The sequence below is a fragment of the Melanaphis sacchari genome, unplaced genomic scaffold (assembly GCF_002803265.2).
Source record: "Melanaphis sacchari strain LSU unplaced genomic scaffold, SCAv2.0 Contig75_pilon_pilon, whole genome shotgun sequence".
NCBI classification, from domain to species: domain Eukaryota; kingdom Metazoa; phylum Arthropoda; class Insecta; order Hemiptera; family Aphididae; genus Melanaphis; species Melanaphis sacchari.
The window spans coordinates 1,383,776-1,408,837 of NW_020271537.1; the positions used below are offsets into that span (position 1 = coordinate 1,383,776).

The 25,062-nt window shown below is 30.8% G+C and overlaps 1 pseudogene; it reads left to right on the top strand.

Annotated features, from left to right (window-relative positions):
- Nucleotides 1–4,032: 4,032 nt before the first annotated feature.
- Nucleotides 4,033–25,062, top strand: part of LOC112601165 — a 49,996-nt pseudogene continuing 28,966 nt past the window's right edge.

The following is a 25,062-nucleotide window of genomic DNA, read 5'->3' on the forward strand; positions in this document are numbered from 1 at the left end:
CTAATGTTCGTATCCAGTAAACTATGAATTTTATTTTTCTATACTTTGTAGGTGTTTTTATATATTAATGATATACTGATACATAAAAATGTCCAACAAAGCGTGCAAGTTTTAACTAAAATCGGTAAGTGTCTTTTCACTGTAATTTATTTTTGTATAACAATATGATATCTCATAATTTTCGTTACCCTTATTTAACAAAATATTATCGATGATATGTTATGTGCATGTAAGGATAAGTATAAACGATAAAAAACGACGCATGAAATGATTAATAAAACAGTTATAAAAAACAGTATCAAACGTGTATAAAATTTATTAAGTTGCGAAGTTAACTTCGTAACTTCGTTTCGAATATTAAATCAGACAGTCTCCGGAGACGCACCAGTAGAGCATAATTCGTTATTTATGACGAATAATTATATTATTTAAAACTTTGGAATTGGGTTTTAAAATAACTGCTTAACAAACTCATAGGGCTGAAAGTTAGGTTACCTGTAGCTGTTACGTTCTGTGAACTATGTACAGATGTTTGTTTTACTGACATGATTATGGAATCATTCAGTTGTTATAGGTACTAAAATCCAGAGACTTCAGCCATAAATATATATGATATTCCTGATTATCTATAACATAATATATATTAAAAGCATTTATTACGTTCCGAAAAAAGTTCTGATTGTTCTATGATTTTTATAAATTATAGAATTATTCTTTTATTTGATGCAGTTGATGCGAAATGCGTAGAATAAAATTAATCGATTGTAAAGAATAAATAGAATAAATATAAGCAACACAATTGTTCGCAATAGACTGATCCAAAACAAATTGTATTCGAAAATTTTACGATATAAGTTGACGAATGCAAACACGTGAATGTTCTCGAGTAATAAGTTACTCTATTATCACTATAGTCATTCATACAAAAGTCGACTAAGTTAACAATATTACTTTTTAACAATCGATCGCTGCTTGTTGTTGTTATCATTTGTAAATTTATACTTGACGGATTTTATTGAGCTCCTGTTTTATTTTTTTTTCCCTCCCAAAGTTATGTAAACAATATTTTTCCATAACTACCGAAATACCTACCTTTGGCTGCAGCCATGGTTGCTGTAGTTACGACTATACTTAAATATTATACCGTTATTGTATATATTGAATTAAAATGCAAAATAAACCTTGTAGTATTTTCCGGGAAATACTACTCACAATTTTCAAGGTCACAGGAGAGTGATATATATTATTATTGTTATTATTCAAGTCAAATATCAACGACGACGGCGAACGAACGAAATAATAATTCAATCATATTATATATTTCAATACAAATAATATAATAATTTATTTCGAATAATAAACTTTTGAAATATCACGTGGCGTTCCAGATGGGTGGCAGTGGTTGGTATGACAAATTAAACTGACTGATAATTTTGTACGAGTGCCGCCAATCAGGTTTACAGGAAAACGAATCGACTCGAAGCAAGGAGATCGAAAAAATATTAAACAATAAATTAAAAATATTGTCGATCGGAAACAACCGACTTCGCGCGTGAAAATAATCTCTCGACGAAAAAGATTTTTGGCTTACGCGCGCCCGTCGGGGTGAACGTACCCCGCGCGAAACCCGAGTATGTGCAATAATACACCATTGGCGAAGGTGGTGTCGGTGGGGTAGTGGTGGTGGTAGTGAAGGGACGAGGGAAACGACCCTATCCCTTCGCCGGCGGCAAACGTCCGACAGGGGTTCGACGCGATCGATACTACTCTCCTCGTATCGCCTCCGCCTCCATCCACACCACCACCGCCACCACCGCCGCCGATTCCTATACCTCCACACTCGTCGCCCGTCCTCCACACTCGTCGCTCGTCCTCCACTCCCGCGGTCACCCACCTCCACCGCGGTCGAGGGTGAGAGGGATGGCGCGTACAGGTGTCGGCGTCGCGGGCGCGGCGGCGGCAGCGGACGGCGCGTGATGCGCGGCGGCGGTGCGCCGCGCATCGATCCCCAGGGACGCGCGCACGCGCCGCCAACGACTCGAGCCAACCGCCACCACCACCGGCGGCGCGACGACGACGCGACGACCACGACGCCGCGTCCCTACGCCGGAGCGTCGGTGCCGAGCGACTCCCGGCGTCCGCTCAACAAGTGTCTTCTGTATTGTTGTGCCCGCTAAACCGAACACAACGACCGTTGCTCGGCGCCGATCGCGGGTGCGCTCTCTTTTTTTTTCATTTCCATTTACCTCTTTTTCTCTCGTCGTTTTCTCCCCCGTCCCCTCCACCGTCCCCTGCGTTTCGCTTGCCGGCCCTCCGACCATCCCCCGACGACGGTTTCCGTCCATCCACGCGCTCTCTCGCTCGTCATCTCTCCCCGTCGCTGTCCGCGTCGTATAATAATATCGCTCTATATTTCTCGTAACTCGTTCTGTCGTCCGCGTGTGTCCGTCCTACTGCACACCTCACCCACCGGCAGCCCCGGAAGGAGACGCGTCGCGGTCGACAGGGAGTGGAAACCGTCGGACCGCCGCTCAGAGACGACGGCGTTACGCATTCGCGGCTCGGGCGTACGACCACGGTCACGGACGGCTACAGCGACGGCAGCGGCGGTGGCGACAACGGCGACGGCGACGACGACGAAGACTTTGGACGCGACGCAGGTAAAAGGGTGCGCCGTGTTACGCGGTGGCGGCAGTGATGGTGGAGGTGTTTAGGCGGCCGTGCGTGTGGGCGCGCGCGCGCGCGCGTGCGTGTGTGTGGGGGTGCGTTTAGGCGGTGGAGGCGAAACGGCGCGGCGGTCGGTGTGGGTGGTAGCGGCGCATTGCGGCGAGCCATCCACAAACAAGTGGTCGTCACGCCGACGCCGATGCCGCCGATGCCGCCGCCGACGCCGCCGATGCAGCGAGGAGTACGCGCGCGATACGCGCAAGGTTGGCGCGTATACGCACGCCAAATAGCGCACAACGCGTCCGCGTGAAATCGCGCGTTCGCGCGGGGGCGCGCGGCGCGCACACGCCAGCACGCCCGCGCGCGCTGTTGGTCCGCCGGCGGCATTGATTTTGACGGCGCGCACGCACCCGCACACGCGGGCCGCGACCACACGAGTCCCGTCCGCAGCGCGTGTTCTGCTCGTGGGTAAACATAAAAATAATAACAATAACAATATATTGTAATACGTCTCAATGGGTTGTTGTGGTTATCGGTGTTTTTGTTATTGTTATTGTCGTCGTCGCGAATTGTCCCGCGGCATACCTACGCCGTAATTACTGTTGTACCTATGGTGTTTACGACGATAAATATTAATGGCGGCGCAGCGTACCGCGTTACGATGATATACGTATTTTCAAAAATCGAATTTCGGACGCGCGCCGCGACGCGGGGCTGACCGACCGCGGTACCGTGGTCGGACGACGACGACGTGACGGCGTGTCCGATCGCGCCATCTTCGGTCGTGTTGGTTACGAGAATATTATATTAACAATAATAATAATAATAATAATAATAATAATAATGATAATAATGCGTTTATAATATCATAATATACCGACGACGACGTTCTGTCGTCAGACCGGCGATACGATATTACAATAATAGTATCGCGTATAATATACGCAAAAGTCCGTTTTCGGTGCGTTTCCGCATCCCACCGAGGGCGGCTCCGGATGTCCTATCGCGCGTACACATTTATGCGTGTACATAATATATATATATATATATATAAGTGTACGCTCACCCTTAGAGCGCTTTCACCCCATCTACCACCACCCCACGACAATACGACGATCACCACCACCACCGCCGAAACCACCTACTCTGCAACCTCCATACGATCCCTCGTCCCGGCGATGACGCATATAATATTGTCGTCGCACCCAGGTACGTCACGACGACGACGAGGCGAACACACTATTTTGTTATATCGTATAAACCGTTAAATTTTTTAAACATGTTTTTTTATTTTTTATTATATTGTAGTATATTGTCACGTGTGAGTGCCTTTTTGTGTTTGTGTGTGTGTGTGTGTGTGTGTGTGTGTGCGTAAGTACTTTGAGAACCACGCGGAGTACCGTAAACACGAAGTATTATTATAGTACTTGCGATTTTCGTTTAAATTAGGTAGGTGATGATGATATTATTATTATTATATAAAATATACTTATTACATAATATGCGTTATTATTATTATCATCTCGCGCGCGCACATACGGGGACAACTGGGGAGATTTTATTTTTAAACGGGTATCGATCATAATATTATACACGATTATTATCCATATTATTACGATATAAAAAGTAAAATAAAATAAAATAGTCCGAGTCGTAAAAATACATTATAATATTTATATTTTAGAAGGCTGAATTACGTAGGTATATGCGATGGGCGGGGAAATACGTTTTCTACTTCGTATAAGTTCCCCTGTGTACCTACGTACGTGTCGTTTGCTTTATTATTATATGTAGAAAGTGGTTCGCTTTTGCAGGCTTGGAATTAATTTTTAAATAAAACGTAGCATACGTGAAAAGCTTCATTTGTTCCTTACCAAACACAAGCTATTGTTATTAATAATAAAAGAAAAAAAAAAAATTATGTTTGCTTTGTATTTGTTGATATTTAATACTCTTATATGTTTTGAAGTGTTCCACTTCTAATTATAATATTTAAAATATAAATGATCATTTCAAAAAAACATTTCATAGTCAAAAACAGTGGAGAGAAAAAAAATGGAATAAATCACATTTTTTTTTTTTTGGGGGGGGGGGGATAAAAAGAATTTTAATTATTTTCATAAAATTAAAAATTAACTTAAGAATAAATTTAATCAGATAAGTAAATAATGAATCGACCAATACACAAATATACATTTTCATAATCTATTATTTAAAATTATTGATTTTATTCTGAAAAGAGTGAAATGCCTGTGCTATGCGATCAGAAACGAGCAGTAGAATATTGTCCGGCGATGAATTTTTTCTTATTTTTTTTTTTTTTTTGGTCACCGATTCGCATTTTTGAGATTTTCCGAATTTTTTCTATCAACCTCGTTTCCACTAGCAACGTGAATTTCAGGGTCATTCGTTACCGTAGCCGCCATTGCCGCACAAATCTTAAGATTTTTTTCATGTCTACTTATATAACTGTAGCTATGATGGCAACAGCTGCATTTTATTAAATTTCGTGGACACACTCGTGCGCACAAATATATTTAGACATTTTATTGATCGTGTGGATAGTATGATATTTTTGCATAGTTTATCATCAATTTGATCTGTGCTTTAGAAACTATAACAAATCATTACGTATAATACATTCATAGTAACCGCCGTGACTGTGTTATTTTAAATTATAATGACATTACAATATAAACCGAAATCGATCCATAAATAAAACGTATTTTTTCAGTAATTAAAATTAAATATGATGTGTTAATCAGAATATTTCGATAAAACATTTGTTTTATGGTAGATTTATTGAGTATTTTGCCAAGTTATTATATAAACATTTTTACGATGTAGGTATATTTTTCTGAACTTGAAATGCGTAAACACAAATTATCACGAATTTGTAAACACTTGGGTTTCACCGATTTTGAATCGTTTAAATTGATTTGAGTCTTAAGTAAAATAATATTTTTCTATACCAAACTCGAATAATAATAATTTTTTACTGGGATAAAATGAAGAAAATATTAAAGAACATTTTAAAATATAGATTCGAATGGTAGCAAGAGATTTAATGGTTTTACAATATTATTTTTTTATTTATTTTTTTCTATGAACAACTTTCTGACAAAAGATTTCAAATCCAAATCCATTCAGCATAGTTGTACGTCTTATAAAATATAAATGATTAGTGGAAAATATTTTATACCTAGTTGGTAATTGTAAAGAATCATATCTTTATTTTTAATATTTTACGATTAATGCATAATATAAAGAAATATGACCGAAATCGGAACATCTTTACTTTAAAACATGATTTTTTTCAAATGAAGCTCTGTTATTTCATTGTTAATTTTATAAATTAAATAAATATTTATTTTTTAATATTAATGAATATTAAATTCTAAAATTTGTACCAAATGTGTAATTTAGAACTGTATAATGAATTTATTGGCTTTAATACAATTTTTATTTATTTTTATTCAAATTTATATAATATATATAATATATATATATATATATATATATTATAATCCTGATGCTCTTCTTAGAGTTGCCTTATTGAACGCAAAAATTTATCGTTACTTTCTAGTGAGTATTTAATTTTATATTAAAGCCTACGTTATTAAGTACCGTTGAACACTTGACAAATTAATAAAATACAACTTATCAATTTCTTGTTATATTCAATGTGAAGAGTAAATAATGAAAATCATAAACAAATTAAAATAATAAATTATTTTTAAACAGTTGAAATAAAATAATGATTTATTGATTAATGTATTGTCTAATTATACCATAATAATAATAATAATAATAATAATAATAATAATAAATAATAAATATCATAATCTTGTAAATATATCGTTCGAATTTTATCGTTGTGATATAATACGATTATTGAAAGTATTTAAAGAACACCGACGTAATTTTCAAATATCAAAACCTTCTGACCAATGACGAAATTGGATTTAACCGTTTAAAATGCATGGAGTAATTAGCATCATAACCCATATTAATAGTTTATCACTATTTTGTTCTAATCGCAGTGTCTTCAATACATGCAACTGGTATAATATCAGATTTGCGTGTATTCAAATAATCAAAAATATAGTTAATGCACTTTTCAGTTAATTCTTCTTATTTTAAAGTCTATATTAACTATACAATTAATATTTTGACGTATGTTTTATTGTCTTACACAACGCTTGCACCTATGACGAATTAACAGTCGTACAATCACCTTTGAACAATTAAAATGTGCAATAATATTATTTGAGTCGAGATGTACACATAAATTTACATTTTTTTTTTTTTTTTTGAAAATTATACTGTTCAAGTCTATTATTAATTCTCCCCGTTTTAAATTCTAAGCGTAGACATAAACGTATTGATTTTACAATTATGTGTACATGATTTTTATTTATTTATTCTAGTAGAAAAAACCCCGATCATCTAGTTCGAGAGAGATTTCTGATAGAAAATCGTATCTAGTTTGAACTTTAGTCAAACTTCTCAGTACTTTTCAAAATAATAATATGGGAGAATAAAATTATTTGTTTAAATATTATTATTTTTAAAATACTTGTTTCTATAATCAAAAAATTAGGTAGTATTCGCTCAAAATTGTTTATTGTAAACGAGTATAGTATAGCATTGAAGTCATTCAACTCATTTATTACAGTGGATTAATCAATGACGTGGTACACAAATTTAAGACACTTGTTGTGCAGATAATCGGTCACCTATTAACTTAATTTTTATTTTTTAAACAACTGGTTCTTTATGTTTATTTTATACATATTTTTATTAATCTTACATTTTTTCTATGTAAGTATAAAAAATTTATATTTTTCTGCATAATTTATTTATTTTTATTACGTAATGTAATGATATATTTTTATTTTATTTTCGATGGAAATGTTAGATTTACAGTTAGTCACTGTGGCATTAATACGTATATAAACGATAGGATGATCTAAGCCTTAAGGTAATAATAATTTATATATTAAAATATAAAGACATTTAAAAAATATTGAAATATAATCGTATGAAATACCAAAATGCAACTTAGTACTCCGCAAACGGTTGTGGATGTAGTATAAATGGAGGTAGTTGCGATGGAGGTGGTTCAGCTAGTCTGAGGAATATATTATTATCGAGAATTTTAAGAGAACATGCGTTCGATTTTATTATATATACGACCACTGCCGCAGACTTCGGACCCTTTTTATCCCCCCAAAACGTTTCGCGAAGGGGTCGTTCGCACAGAGGTTGCAACAATATAATATAAAGCAACGCGCGAATTTACACTACCGTCGAACTGTGAGACTAATATAAAAATACTCAATACACGATTTAATTCAATCTAAAAGTATTTTTATTTTTATTTTTCTCGGGACCGCTGACTAAATAAATGTACCAAATTAGAATATGTGTTATACTTAGGATTCAAATTCGATTTTAAATATTAAAAAGAAAAAACGAAAATCATTTTTGATTTAAATATTTTTTGTCATGTTTACATACCAGCGTTTTTTTTTTCTAAAGGGGTTAATTGTATGATAAATAATAAGATTACAGTTTTTTGAAATTTTTACGAAGAATTTAAATTTATAAATTTAAGTATTTTGTTTAATACTAAATCTAAATAACATACAAGAAAGTCGTTGTTGGCTGTTAATGTTGCGATAATATAAAATTCATGTTGATGTAATTTGGCTATAATTATTATTACTTATTTAAAATGTATGTTAAATTTACTCATCGTTATAAAATCAAACGAAGAAAATATTGTTGAAAGCATCTCGTGTTGGTTTAAACTCTACGATAAAACGTAAATCTTATGATATTTAATTTTCTAAATTTTTATATTCACTCCATTTAAACTGTTTCATAATAAAACATGACACTCAAATTATAGTTGTTTAAGTTTAAGTTTTTTTTTTTTTTGTTAAGATATATGCTGTAACTTTGTGATATAACCTTTAAAAATGTTTGGAGTCGATCGCTTCAGACTGCTAAAGTTTGTTGAAATAATGTTACTTACAAACGTGGGAGGCTTTTTCAACGTAGGTATCTATCATATCTAGTATCTATTTTATCGTAATAATTCGCTGTTATTACATTTTTAGATCTACGGAGCAGATCACGTTGCTTATACATAATACATTACGTTGGAGACTTAAATGTCACCAGGACGAATGAAATATTCATGTAAACTCGCTTTACACCGCGTAGTAGTGTATGCACATGAAATAACATATTATTATTGCGATGTCCCGTTACGACGCGGTATACCCATCGTTACCGCACTACGAAGGACGAAATTTAAAACAAAGTCTACATGTCATATATATAATAATATTACAAGAGCCCTTTTTGTTTTTTTTATACCTTTCCTAGGAAATTTGACGGTTTTGGAGAACATGATTCTCACGCCACCGTGTAAAGGTCGACCATACCTAATATTATTACATTAATAAAGAGTTTCTGTTAAATTTTTCGTTATTATTATTATTTTTTTTTTTTTAATTTTATGAAACATTAGTTATTACCCCAATGACATTAATCTAACCTTGTCGCTATGGTAAGAAATTAAATAAAAAATATACTAATGTGCGTCTATAGAATATAACCTTGTATAGTATTGTTTACACATATTTTTTACATATTTTATATGTGGGAGTGAACTTTCTATCAAATAATATCCTTTTTTTCGTATGTTTCCAGAACATTTGACTTATTACGAGCCACACACGCTTTGCTGTATAATTTAATAAAATAATGTATATAGCGAATCAAAAACGGCCACATGTGATATAATTTTCTTTTGACAAAAATTAAAGATTATTTGATTGTTGTTTTACAGCTTATAAGTCAAAGTGCTCGATAATTATTGTGAACACGTGTTCAGCCACTTTAAAATTTTATTACAATACATAACACTGAGTAAAAATAACATTTTAATGACTGAAGAGCTAGTGACAAAGATAACAACTATAGGTATATATTTAAAAGTATTAAGCTAAAATAAACTAAGAATACGTTAGTATTTAAAATGTATTAACAACATAGACAAATTGAAAATCAGTAAACTGATAAGTTCATTCAAATTTAAAATATTAAATTATTTGACATAGATTAGAATTATGATTTTAAGTTTTTCTGTGCCTCAACATATTTAATTTTGGGTCGAGTATGAGCATCTGAAATGTTAGCTAGGGTAGGTCAGAATATTTGTAGACACTTTTTTTTTGCGTAAAACTTGTTTGAAAGAATAGAATTTTCTTATCGTGAAAATGTTTTAACTTTTATTATAACAGACAGCTTTTATAATTAGCTACCGGTCTTGTATATTTACTGTTTATATTTATAATAAGTATATTACCATACAGTTTGAAGGTGTTTATAAAATCAATGTTTTTTGAGTCCATTTGTTTAGTTAATAGTAAAATCTTACTAATGAGCTTGTAGTAAATAATATATTTTAATAATATGTAATAACGATTTGGACTGATCTGAATAAAGTTTAACTTGTATTTTATGTTGGTAAATATTCTTTACTATAATGTATATTTAAGATTGTCATATGTATATGTTATTTTAGAGCTTAATTACTAATATTTTTTTGGTGGTTTAATATATTTTTGAAAATATTTTTTCATAAAAATTTATAATTTAAAATGCAAAATACACAATATTTAACATTACTACTCGTATATAGCTTATGTTTAAAAATATTATTTTGTTCACATAGATGATTCCTTTTTTTTTTTTTTTTGAAAAAAAATAATATTGCAGCAAGAGTAAAAAGTTAATTTTAAAAATATAGTAGCACAGCTAATATCCCCGAACCATTCTTAGACGACTGAGTCATTAACTAAAGATAATCAATGATATTGTTATAGATACTTAGAACTCAAAATATACTAATAATTGAACTTTATAATATTATAAACGTATTACTATAACTACATTGACTATATTTCTTCATTAGTTAATCGTTAAATATTATATATTTTAGGTTTGTGCACATTATTAAAGCTTTTTCTTATAAAGTTCTGGGAGCACCGATATAATAAAAGATGTGTTAAATAAGTGTTTCATATTTGAATATTTATATTTTTTATTATATATTAACTTTATCGGTCATCGAGTGTCTACATTTTTTTTTCACTTATATTGATATTTTTGAAAAAAATTAATGTTTTAGTAAAACACTTTACCCATTACTGTAACATTATTTATTGTTTTATAATTTCTATTTAAAATTTTTATTATAAAATTAAGAATTTCTACAAAAATTCTGATTAAAAGAAATTATTTTAAGATTATTATAGATTATTAGACAATATCCACTAACACTAATTGTTATTAAAAGTTTTTCTTCATACGATTATCTGTCAAATTAAATATGACTTATATATACATATAAATAATTTTTTTTTTACTTTTTATAATATTTAAATTCTCGGTATTCGTTATGTGCAAAAATAATTTTTAGTATTCAACAAAATTTACTAATAAATTAGATTATCTAATTACGTAAATAAGCAAAAGTGTTAATAAAATAACTTAATTACTAAAAACAAAAAAGTAGAAAATACTGAATAGAATTAAATTTATAATATTTGTCTGTTAATCACATCATTCTTATATTATTTCTGTATAATTTATATTTTCACATATTAGGTTATCAGCATAAAATATTTAGATAAATTCTATAATAAAAATTTGTTTTTTCCTACCATGTGATTTTAAAATATGTTTTGATGACGTACGAATTACATTAACGAATCTTTATTTAATAATATCTACTTCAAAATGTTTTGTTTGTTTCAAACTAATTTGTTAGAGCATATTATCTAACTCAGGAAAAAACAATTGACATTATATTTATTTTATATTATTATCTAATGTTCCGTGCACATAGTTGTGTTCAAACGCATTCACTTGATGAAAAACCTTAAATTTATTTATTTTTTTTAGTGGGTAGGTAACTGGTGGTAGGTGGAGAATGAAATGATAATGTGTTAATACCGAAAAAAAAAAACTTTAAAATTTTCGGAGTTGCAGGTACTTTACATATCATTATATGTAAAAAAAAAAAAAAACAGTCGTTTGTTGTTAAACTAGACGACAACACGCATGGTCTACTGATTATTAAATGCATCACGAACGTTCTTGTCCATGGGCCGTTTAAAAATTATTCGTTTTTAACACAACGCAGATCATAAAAAAAAAAAAAAATTAAAACTGTAATGGTCACTGCAACGGCGTCAGTTAGGTGGTGTTAAAATGTTATTAATACTATAACCTTCCGTGCAATCGCGAATTGCGGTGTCGACGAAGTCTGCCGCATAACAATTATTATAATAATAGTATTATGCACTGCGCGTTTGAGCAATGAGCACCAATTAACATAATATAATATTAACGAAGTCCGTTGGGTGTGTACGCTACACGCGTATATCATCTATGGTAAAATATACGAAGTGGGTCGTAGTGTTTCACCGTCATACCGAGTTACCTCCAACGTTTGGCACACCCTAGCACCCCGTTTACTCCCCGCAAGTGGGTATTGTGATGCTTAATGTTTGGAATTGTATGTTAAATTTATTATTACGCCAACGTTACCGCTAACCGATTGTCCAGAGTATAATATCATAAACGTCATTGGTTTGAGATATCGATACGATTTTAATCGGTCATCCTGATAGTTGGAACTTAAAATTGCACGATCATGAAAATAATTTTAAAATTATACTTAAATACAGATATAAATAATATATTTATTTGGAAATTGTTTAAAATACATTTTTAATAATTTTAAGCTATAGTATTCAAGGACAAATAGAAATATTTGGCATTATATTAGTAGGTAAGACATTTCATTTTTTTAATCAAGAATAAATTGCTAATTCAACTTATTAATATATAATTTTAGTATTATAGTATCATTAAACTAAATATTATCCACTTAAATTTTTATTAAAGATGAAAGAAAAAACTGTATTAAAACAGAATATTCTGAAATAATTTTAAATCAAAATTAAACAATAAATAGTTGCTAATGAAAAACATGATAATGTTTTAATATTTTATTTTAATTATAAATTAAATAATATAAAACAATTTGTGAAATTATAATTATTTTAAATTATAAAAGTGATTATATTGAAGTATTTGATTTTCAAAAAAGAATACGTCTAAGAAAGTATTAAAATACTTTTAAAAAACTTTTTTAATTAGGTATTTAAATAATTATGCAAATACCTTAAAACAACTGTTAAATCACAGATTGTATCGATCGAACTTTTATACTATATTAATCGATTCGTAATAGTTGATGCTAACAAAATATAAATCTGTGACTACAGACAAATATTAAATTACACGTGAAATGCGTTGGAACTTTCAAAAAATCAATTTGAAAAATGGCATAATTTATGTTCTTGAGAAGTTTTTTTGTCACGATTGTTTTGACAGACCAACCATTTCATAGTTTAATATACATAAAAAAAAAAAAATACACGAATTGCGTTTTTGAAATCTAAAATTGTTCAAATAAAATTATGTAAAGATTTGAAAAATATATTTTATAAAATCGCTAAAATACAAAAATGTAAAACTAATATAATAAAAATGTCAAAACTTGTGCATATCGAAAAAAATACATGTTTCAAATTGTAGCTACAGGTACTGAAAATATATCGAGATAAAATAATATTACTTTACAATTCGTCCGAACGAAATTAAACTTTTTTTTAAGGAATCAGCTAAAATTGCAATGGATGTAAAATTTTTGACACAGATTAATATAAAATTCATATAGATAAAATAAAACAGTGCGAAATGTGAATGTTTTGTTTTATGAAAACGCGAAAAACGTCAAAAAGTAAAACCATGAGGATATCTCCCCCCCCTCAAAAAAAAAAAACATCTTAAGTATGTTGCTCTGACAGGGTTACGAGTACAAAAATTGATTTGGACAAAAATATTTTTTTTTATTTTTTCGGTTCATTTTTAAATTAAGTATTTCACTGATAATATGATTATAAACATTGCGGGCGAACTGCTAGTTTAACAAATTATTTAATTTTTTTTTCTTCTTTAAAAGATAAAAAAAAAAAAAAAAGAAAACCAGTTATATTTACTCGCATCTAAATTTTAACGCTAGTAAACTACGTCATAAATAAATTCAAAGCAGATCACTACTATTGTAACTCGATTATATATTAAGCTTCTATATTATTATCTATTATTACACGTACTAATATATACATAAATATGTAAATATATAATATTAAACGGTCATCTTAGCTCGTAATTGACATAAGTGAGAACAGTGCTGATATTGAACGATTTTCGCTTCGTGTTTCAGGTTCGGCGACGTCGCGGTTGTGCCACCAGGAGACGAGACAGTGGTATTCTCCATTATATTGTACTCCTCACTTCGTCTGTCAAACAATTCAAAACAAACACGGTCAGCGAATAAAAGTCGTCTGCCACGAGGAGACTTGTGTCGCAGTCCAAACGTCAAATTCAGTCTGAGCGATAAGCAATATTTACCTGTGTAATCGTTTGTCGGCTGCTGCCCGGACGATAACCTGTCCATCGGAAAGACTTGTGAAAGCGCATACGGTCGTTTAAAAAACGCTACTACTGTATCCATTACGGCAATAATAATGATGATTAGCAATATTATAGTGATAACGGAACGTTAGAATTGAATTTGTTTTCCCGAACGAACGAAAAGCAATAATACATGTATTATTATTATATAGGCAATATTTTATAGTGTACGGTATACATTAATATTATAACCAATACTGACAGTGTCTGCAGAGCGATAATCGATTAGTGCTCAATTAAGTCTAGATCTGGTTTTTATTATTATTATTATTATTTTTTTTTTTTTTTGTATATTTATATATAAGACGAGAATATTTTTCTCACTACACTCCGACAACGATTCTACTCCGTAACTATGCCACGATACTACGCGGTGAAGAAATTGGGACCAAAACTGATGTTTCACCAACAACAACAACAACAACAACAACAGCAGCAGCAGCAGCAGCAGCAACAGCAGCAGCAACAGCAAATATTACTCATACACCAACAACAAAACCAGACGGAAGTGATCGATCTGGTGGACGATGAGTGCAGCAGTTCCAGATCCGGTACCGAATCCCCGCCACCGTTCACTGACCCCACGTCAGTGAAACTCTACAAGCCTCTGGAATCCGTCACCATGTCTAAACATAAAGGTAAGCATTTTTCGTGTAAAATAATGTTATTTTATTGAAACCAATAAGTTTAGATAACGTTTTGCGTAACTCATAAACCTTAAATAGAACAATATCGAACAGGAGACATGGGTCGAATAATACTGTTACAGTATGAGATACTGTTGCATTAAATATTACGCTTGAGCTTGCCCCCCAGTATTTACATTAACCATTATTTGTCGAAATAATTGTCGATGCTAAAATATGTCTTTTATCCGTGGGCAACCGCTCAACCATAACATAATATATAGCAAAAACACGAGATAGTCCAGAGAGAGAAAGGATCCACGCGGTAATAACGTGCGTTTATATTTAATCGAAATAAATTCCACGACCCATGCGATAATTTACAACAGAAAACGATTGCTCGCAGCGATGTTTACATTTGGACGTTGGCGTTCGTTGACCGGTACACAGAACCTTGTTTATATTCGTGGTATATTTGCCAGTTTGTATTAAGTCTCCCGGTTGGATTACCGGCTGCTGCTAAGAATGGTTTTGGCGGACGGTTGTTGAAACCTTTATATGTTTGTCGGTAGATTATTATAGTTTAGCCTGTTTGTCAAGCTGTACATGCGTTTGCAATCCTTTATTAGGTTTAGGGACTTATATTTTCTGAAATATCACGGTATTTTCGACAAACGTATATTGCAAACAATATAATATATGTTAACAACAGTTATGGTTCAGTATACTCATTATTGTACTAAAAACATTTAAAATATGCAATTAAAACTACCAAGTCATGTTTTATAATATTATGCAGTTAATTTTTATTTAAAAGCAAATAATTATTTTAGGGTTCAAAACATTTTTGAAATATGCATGATAATATGCAATTAGAATAACTAAAAATCCTTTAAAAAATATAAATAAAATTAAAAGGGGAGAAAATTGTATATACATATAAAAACATGCTCTAATATCGTATAGTAATTATTAAAAATTATTGAAATCGTCTAATATCCTCTTATTATTCATAGAAAATAATTATGAAAACGAATATAAGCTCAGACGCTATATTAAAATTATTCTTTATTTCACAAAAAAAAAAAAAAAAAAAATACTTCTAAATAACTCAAAACTATTCCACAATCAACAATAGGTAAAAAAAATGTAAATACAAAAAAATGTCATTAAAAACATATTAAAATTGTCGATATTATTTTATGAATTGAATAATATCGATTTATTTGGAAACAACATTTTACGTGACTTTCTATCCATAGTATATATAGATACCAATTATCTACTACCTAGACTGTCTTTAGTAATATAAGTTACAGCAATTTTCATAGTGTTACCAAATTATAGAAATTAAATTCAGTTTAATTTATGGGAAAATTTTAATTTACGTGAATTTTGTATTTATAAAATAAATATATATTGATCAATTGTTTTGACTGTAGTTGTTATAATTTCATAATATTATTTTAATAATAATTAGTAGAAATTGAAAAATAAGACATTCAAATTTATATATCTAACAACAATTTTGAAAAAAAAAGTTATAATTATTATTATATTGAACTATTATATTATTTGAATATTTGAAATAAATAAATATGTCATATTATTTAACATATTTTACACCTAAAATAATAAAACTAAATGAAATTACCGAATTTTATGTAAATTTCACGAATTATGTTATAATAAATTCAACAGAGGCATTTTACTAGTAGTTTGGCTAATAAAATAATAATGCCTATAAAATTTAAATCGAAATCATAGGTCGGTTAGTCGTTGAAGAGAAATACTTAACATTGTGCATCATGAAATCTGATGTAACAAAATTGCATACTCGAAGCGCCGCGCTAGACTTTCTTCACTAATGCATTATTGTTGTCACATTCTCGTTGTTCCGATGGATTTTCGAATGCATACGGTACTAAAAAGTGTATAAAATAAGCATACATTTTATTGCTATAATTTTTGTTTGATAATCGGCAGTAAAATTCAAACCTTGTAAACAGTATTTAATACAGTTTCTAAATACCAGTAACTACCGTTAAAAACCAAAATAAATACCGAAAACGAAATAAACATCAGGACTAAACAGTACCAGAAATCGAAATAAAAATGTAAGTCGCGTGAACCAATATCGATATTTAAAAATAAAATCAAAGTAGAAAGTATATTTGCAGGTTTTCAAACTTTGGAATATATCGGTATACATTCTCGAATGTAGTCATATCCCGAAATATCATTACAGAACCGAGTGTAATCGCAGTTTACTTTCTTCGGCAATCACGAGTCGACGACCGCGTTGTGATCAATTCACTTTAAAAAAAAAAAAAAAAATCTTCTATGCTTATGTAATATAATAATCATATCTAATATATTATACATTATTAATCATTATACGTATACTTTAGGATATATCATGTTTACCTTGTGAATTTATAAAATACGATATGAAATTCCTTAGATAAACACACACACATATCATTACAAGGCTTTATGTTTCGAGGGTAATGCAAACAATACACATTAGTATATTGCACATCGTCGACCGTAACAATCACTAGTGTATAGTTATTGTATAAACTCGACAATAAATACGGTATACGCACCAGCGATGACGTCGCTATTGAATTCGGTAATGATATTTTATTATTACTATCACTATAGTTATTTACACTGAAAATGTTAACATAATTAAACATCTCGCGATGACGATCAGAGTAACAAATATTCGAGCGCGTCTTAAATTATTTTCGCCCCTGTGTATCCGATTGAATTGTGACGTTATTGTGACGAAGGCGCAAACGGTTTCTAAGACGACAACCACAGGCGCCAATTTTTCAAAAATCTATGGAGTGCTCTTACCAATGCCAAGTATTCGTGAGAAGATTTCCCCTTTTACTCCCTAATCCCCTATACTAAATTTTCTATAAACTGGTAACAAAACATATTTACATTATAATTTAAGAACATTTTTTAACTAACACTGAGGATCTAATGAGATAATAGTTTTTATTTGTTACACATTTTATATTATATAAGTTACAGATGATTATTTTTATTATTGTGTCGATATTAATATATTAATACGAATCCAATCCATGGATTGTGGACATTTTATCAAATATCAACTAGTATTATCAACAAGTAAGCTGAACGAACTTTATACACAACGATCATACGTAGTATATATCAATGTACAATTTTTTTAAATATTTAATTATTATTAATATAATACTTTTTATATTAAGTTAACGATTATAATTTCTACCCAAACTAATCTAATCTAAGCATCCGAGCACCCATGTACTTGGCACCTATGAGTTGACAACAATACTATACTAATTACAATGTCGGGAAAAAAAAATTAACTAAGTCTCGTTGCAACCAATAACTTGGTCGCAGTCGCGTCGGATTGTGGCTAGAAATCTGTTCCATATGATGTCGCACGTCTTGTTACAACCATCGAATACGGAGTAGAATTTGATTGATATAGAAATAACGCGACGCCCGATTAACATATAATCGGTTGTCACCTAATGATCGATTAGCTTGAATCATCGATAGCTTTTTTTTTTTTATCAATTTCGAGTTTTGATTCCAAAGGCCGTTTGTCATTAATTTACACTTGTATCTTAATTATTATTTTGTTTTGTAGCAAAACATATTATTTATTAAATATTCATTGGATTAATCACAGTTTTTGATATATGTTTATACGCATATGCATTTGATGTTCGTCTACACATCTTAATAAAATCCGTTTTTAAAACATTGTGGTTGTGTTTCTGGATTGACTTGTTCATCACCCCTCTCTTATTTATTTCCAGATTTCGTGTATAGGTAAATATTTATTGCTGCTGCCGTAATAACGATATCGTAGCGTTTATTCGCTCTCCAAAAAATATAATTGTACAGTTTCAAACAAAAATAAAGTTTACGTCGATGAAATTCGTTAAAACCACGTTTTGTACAATATTTTAACACAGTATACGTGACTACTCAAGGTATGAGTCAACAACACGACCTGCAAACACGTGACTGATTGCAGTCGAAGATTTGATGTCATTCGCATGGGATTATTTAACGTGATGACACGTATACAGGCTGCGTTAATCCGTAAAAATGTACACCACTTCCCGGTATTGTAGCATCACTAATGATAGACGCCAAAGAATATTTTAATGATGTTAAAACTAAAGTCTAAAACCAGAGAATATTTGTAAGCGTTTATGTCATAACACCGATTTGTGATGTTTGCATAGTTTTTGAGGGCGTATGCTGAACAACGTGCACTCTACCTACCTACACACAATTTATTATTCTATAAATTATAAAAACTATTATTTACAGTCGTTCGTATTTGTTGTTTGAACTATAATATTATGACTCGGTGTGATAGTGATAAATTTAGAACAAACTATGAATACATACGACACGCTGAGTATAATGGCAATTCCATTAAATGCACGCACGATTGAAAAATGCACAATGTTAGTGCGAGTGTATATTCGCACTAAATGCGATACACAAGATAAGTAGGCTCATTTGTACTTTCTTTCGCCCTCAGACACGACTAGTTACATAGTGATCAAATATACACACATCCTCGTGCCTCACTTCCGGCGTGTACACACATGTGGTGATCAACTCACGCCGAGAATGAGTTAACTACCTTAATGACCAAATGATGATAGACAGCAATATGAAATAGTGATTATCGCTTCTAATTTCTAAAGACTACCTTTTTTTCATTCATTTGAAAGTCTTATTTTCAGCCATACTCTGTCTTTGACAGCAACAAAAACCAGTGACACATTTACCGTCAACAAGTGTACATATATAATCCTAAAATATGTGTCTCATTACTAGCTATTAAGTGACAGGGTTATGGTAGTCTGTGTGTTTATTGATTTCATCAATAGCCATTAAAGACATGTGTATTACTGCGATGGGATTAGAAAACGAACCATTATTTATTATATTTAAGATAAAATATAAAAATATAAATCAAATTTTAATTTAAATAAATAGCAATGAATTACCGATTAGAACTATTAATATCATTAGAATATTTTTACAATTATTATCCATTTTATACATTGCTGTACGTGTATTATTTATTATCATACGCGTTTATCATAAGCAGAAGCCGTGAAAAATCACTAGCTTCTCCTCGTATACACAGTGGACTTTAGGGTTAAATCGGTGAAAAAAAATAAACTTTCCAAAAAAACAACGTATATTTAAAGTAAACATGGTATCGTATTTGTATATATTATAGAGTTTCATAAAAAAAAAAAAAAAAAAACATTAATTCAACACTGACTGCCATGGTGAATTTATCGGTTTTCCCTCGAGGGAATTTGTATAATAAATATTGTGTCATTATTATCGTCATCGACGTTTGATTTCGACGATATTTTCATTGATTTTAACGGCAGTCAAATATGTATGTAATATTATTCTTATTATAAAGTTATGATATTCCATAGTGTACAAAATAACGTTCGAATAATTTGTTAAATATTAAATATTTTGAAACGTTAAAGTTTAATCAAAAAATGTTAATTGATTTACTAACAACACATCTATTATTGATATTATTTCTTTATTTCCCTTCTTTGATTATAGATTTATATATTTTTTCACTTCTTAATTCGTCAGTAAATTATTTTATTGTAATAGTCTCTCGTTTCTGTTCTATTCTTTTCACGATATACCATCACGCAAAATCTAGTCTCCAAGCATTATTATATTCGACTATTTTAATTATAGCGCTTTAAATGTATTTTTGGTCGTCTACGTAATTATTACAAAAATACGATCGATACATAAAATGCACAAATTTTTATGAAGAATAAAGTTTTCATGCATTGTATTATTAAGGGTATAATTTTATTTCATTGCATGTAATATTTTGATCTATAATACATATCTATATCGTTATAATTTCATGACAACCTTTTAAATAACAGCAGCTAGCTATATTATTAAATTAAATATTTTTTATAATGAAAAAAATGCAAAATAATTTTTTTTTTTTCGTTAATTTTGCAAGTGCGACACACGTTTGTGAGCTCTATCTAATATGATAATTATTATATATTCTGGACATTGTCACATAACGATATTATTGTGTATTAATATATTATATTTTACATAGAAAGTTTTTGTCTAGTATGAGAGTCTGTGCCTTAAAGATATCGTTGTAATCCTCGCAGGGTAATCGCTTTTTTTCATCGTACTTAACATAAAAGTACAGCTATAATTACCATTTTTATTAGAGGACGACAAAAAGAGCTACAGCACTCGCGTTAAGTATAATCTTTGAATCGTTTATTATCATATCAAACAGAGAGAAAAAACACATCCTTCCTTAACTGTCTCTTCATTCTGGCTTGGCTATTATTAAATTAATTAATATAGTGGAACGGAGTGACTATTTTAATAACCATCGATATAATATAATCTCATAATGAGTAACTTTTGTTTTTATTTTGATATACTATTCTAACGTTTAACAGAATGATTTGATTCATAATTTAGATTATTATCAGTCTAAAAATAATAAACTAGATACAGCTTATAAAAAATATTATAAAATTAATGATATTTCTGGTTTTAATAACTTTTTTGGCCAACTACCACTTTTTTTCAACACTAATGCTCGTACTCGTACGGTTTTGAATTAACGCTCTTTTTCATATACTACAGCGATACATCATAATTGTGTAAACTTAAATTTAAACACATTTTAATAATTAATTCAATCTTAGCCTTTCTTTTGAGATTATGATAAACTTTTTGTATTAACATAACAAAATATTTTGCAGTAGTACAATTATTATTATATGCATAATACACATTGCATCTTAATTTGTATATAATATACATTAATATCATAAAATCGTAATTTATAGTGTGTGAAGTTGACAATCCAAAATATTAGAAGTCTGAATTATTATTTTTCGTTATCAGTATAAAGTAATTACAGTGACGTTATATTTATATTGTAACCGTGAAATCAGATCAATATTGTTGATGAAAAAAAATAATAATAATAAAAATAATTATGATATAAAAACATCAATTATGTTATAGATCTAATAAAATTTTATTAAAACAAATACTCCTATCCTGGAAATAAATACTATTAAGACACACGGTGAATTTTACCTGTAAGGTGTTCACTATACGATAGCTAATTGATAATGGTTTTCTATGGTACTTAACTCTCTCTCCCTCCTTCCGTCTATCTCTCTCTCTTTTTATCTTGGAGATACATTAAAGCTGGAATAATTTCGCCACGTCATTGGTGGTTATATCGCCCTAAAATCCTTATTATTATTATATGGTAATGCAGTGATGTACGCCGCAGTCGAAGTTCGTATATTGCGCTTTGCGGTGGTATATATTATCTCAATACGAAATATTGTTTCAAACTTCAATCGAAGAAGAAACGGTCATGATAAAAACACACCACGCCCACATGAACTCTGTTTTCGTCTAATGAATGTACTATATAATATTAAAATAGAAAATTCAATTTCATAATAACATATTTTCCGTCTTTAGATTTAATAGTATTAGAATAATGAATAATAACATCAAACTTGAGAGTTGATGGCACGAAATTTATCTTTCCCAACGCAAATTTGCAATGTATAACAGACGCGGACAACACGCCACTTCCTCTTAACAGTAGATCGTTATCGTTTTCTGGATCGATTGTTGTTTGAAACGATTTCTCGCATAACTTAAACTTTTATAGGTACTCCTCAAATCTGTGATAGTGCATACTGCATATTGCATAATGCATTGTTCGCCGTGGGCGCGGGTGAGACGATACGAATGCAGTGTCAATAACAAAACCTACGTACGTGCCACTACTAAAATGCATTACGGCATAATACGCTGCGTATGCGTTTTTTATCGTTAGATTTATAATTTTAAAAAAAAAGTCCAATGACAAAACTATAAAATACATTTTTATTAAGTGCTTTAATTTATCACTAGCTGGTCCCATACTAAATTTTCCGTAAAGAATTAAATACTCGTATATTTACCTCTTCGTAAACCCAGTTAAATATAACAAATCCAAACATGTTGGACACAGTTATTTGGGTTGTTTTAACCATAAATAAAATACAAATCCGAAATTATATACATCTATATTGAGTATTTTGTCTTATTTAACCAACAGCAACTGTGCACAAACAAAATATAATTGTTTTTCGGGATCCAAGAAATCCCTCTGTGAGTCACTAGTTAAAAAAAAAAAAAAAAAATTGGGCTTTAAGGTGCACATCTTCGAGTATAGAATTTCTGTGAGCCAAATTGCAGAACCACGAGTGCAATAGACTTGTCTGAAGGTTATTCACATAAATACAAACATAACCTTTTATATTAATAAAATATTACAGGAAAAAGAAGCTCAGAATATTATTAACTCAGCAAATGTTTGTGTCTTACATACATTGATATTATATTGGCGTTATTTGAATTACTATATTATGTATCTAAATGTGCGATAATAATTATATTATCTGCATATGCTATTGTTTTCAGAATATAATTATTATGTTTCCAGACATATATATCGATACGATATGCCGTCTTGCAAATATAGTTATTTTTACTAACAATGGATCGTGATTTACTCTTGTGGGTGTATCATGGATGAGGGGGAGGGGTAGTGTAACAAATTACGAATAACATTTGACAGCACCGTAAAAGTATAAGAAATAACAATATGTATCATAACAATTCAACGTTGTTGTTGGCGGTGTGATATAAAACGTATATAAAATATTCGAGAGTATAATAATATTTTTAATAAAGATTTCTTTTGCGAGACGGCGACCACGACGACGCGTCCCGCTGACAGCCGAGACAGTTATCGAATAACAAATTTTCCGAAAGAATAAAAATCGTTAATCATACGGGCTGTATTGTCGTTAAAAAAAAAAATGTATATTATTATTATTATTATTATTATACACAATACAGGTAGGTAACTGAGAGTTTTAAATTATTCCGTAGACGTAATAAAAAATAAACGTTTTACTACGTGGAAGACATGGAGGGGACGTGACGTAGTACTCAAAACTATATTTAATATAATTTATCTCCTTATGAAATGATAATTATGTACCGTAACTGTACACAATATTTCTTACGCAATTACAGTGTATTATAGTAGGAGTACATTAGTATTATGATTAAAATATCCATGAGATGTTTATTGTGATTCGAGTACGAGCATTTTATCAATATATTCGACGGAACTACATCAATATTTGAATAAAAATAACCTTAAAGTTGTGTTATGTCCATTTTATTTTATCAATATTTTGTCAAACCTCAAAAATATGAGAATATTTGAATATTATTGTACATACTTACGTTTGCTATACGGACGGCCGTTTTTTTTCTTTATCTTTTGCTGAAAAAAAAAAAGAAAAAGAAAATAAAAGTGAAATGTTGTATATTTTGTAATATTATAATATATTACGAATCACATAAAACAAATAGAAAACATAGAATAATATATTTCAAAACCAAAACACTCTAAAAAATATTCCCAACAATATAGTTGCACAGAATATTTTGTTTTGGCACGCTGTCAATTTTTTTAACAATCGATTCCAGTATCGGAGTAACGCACAACACGAATAAAATATATAAAATCATCAAAATAAAAGTTCCATGGGTCGATTTCGAGTACTAAACGTATATACAAATTTGATGAACGTGACGGTATTAACGATAATGATCGCGACTATAATAGTTGCCATGAAATATTACGAATTGCACCTCTCATATTTTAATGTCAGATTGTACCAATCGTTACAGGTTAACATGATAAATATTATGATTTGAACTATATTGTCGTTGTGACTTATTGTCGTTATTAAATATAATTTATTGATAAATCGACGATGTTCCCCGATATACCTCGAAATTATACGGGTGCCAGTGCGTCTATATTAAAAATATTATGAAGAGTATTTTTGTATTTCCGATGCACAGATAACAAGGTTATTAGGTACTTTTTGTGTACCAAGTCATAAGTATATCACCGTTAAAAACAATAGCCATAACGCAAACGTACGATTGAAATTATGCGATGTAC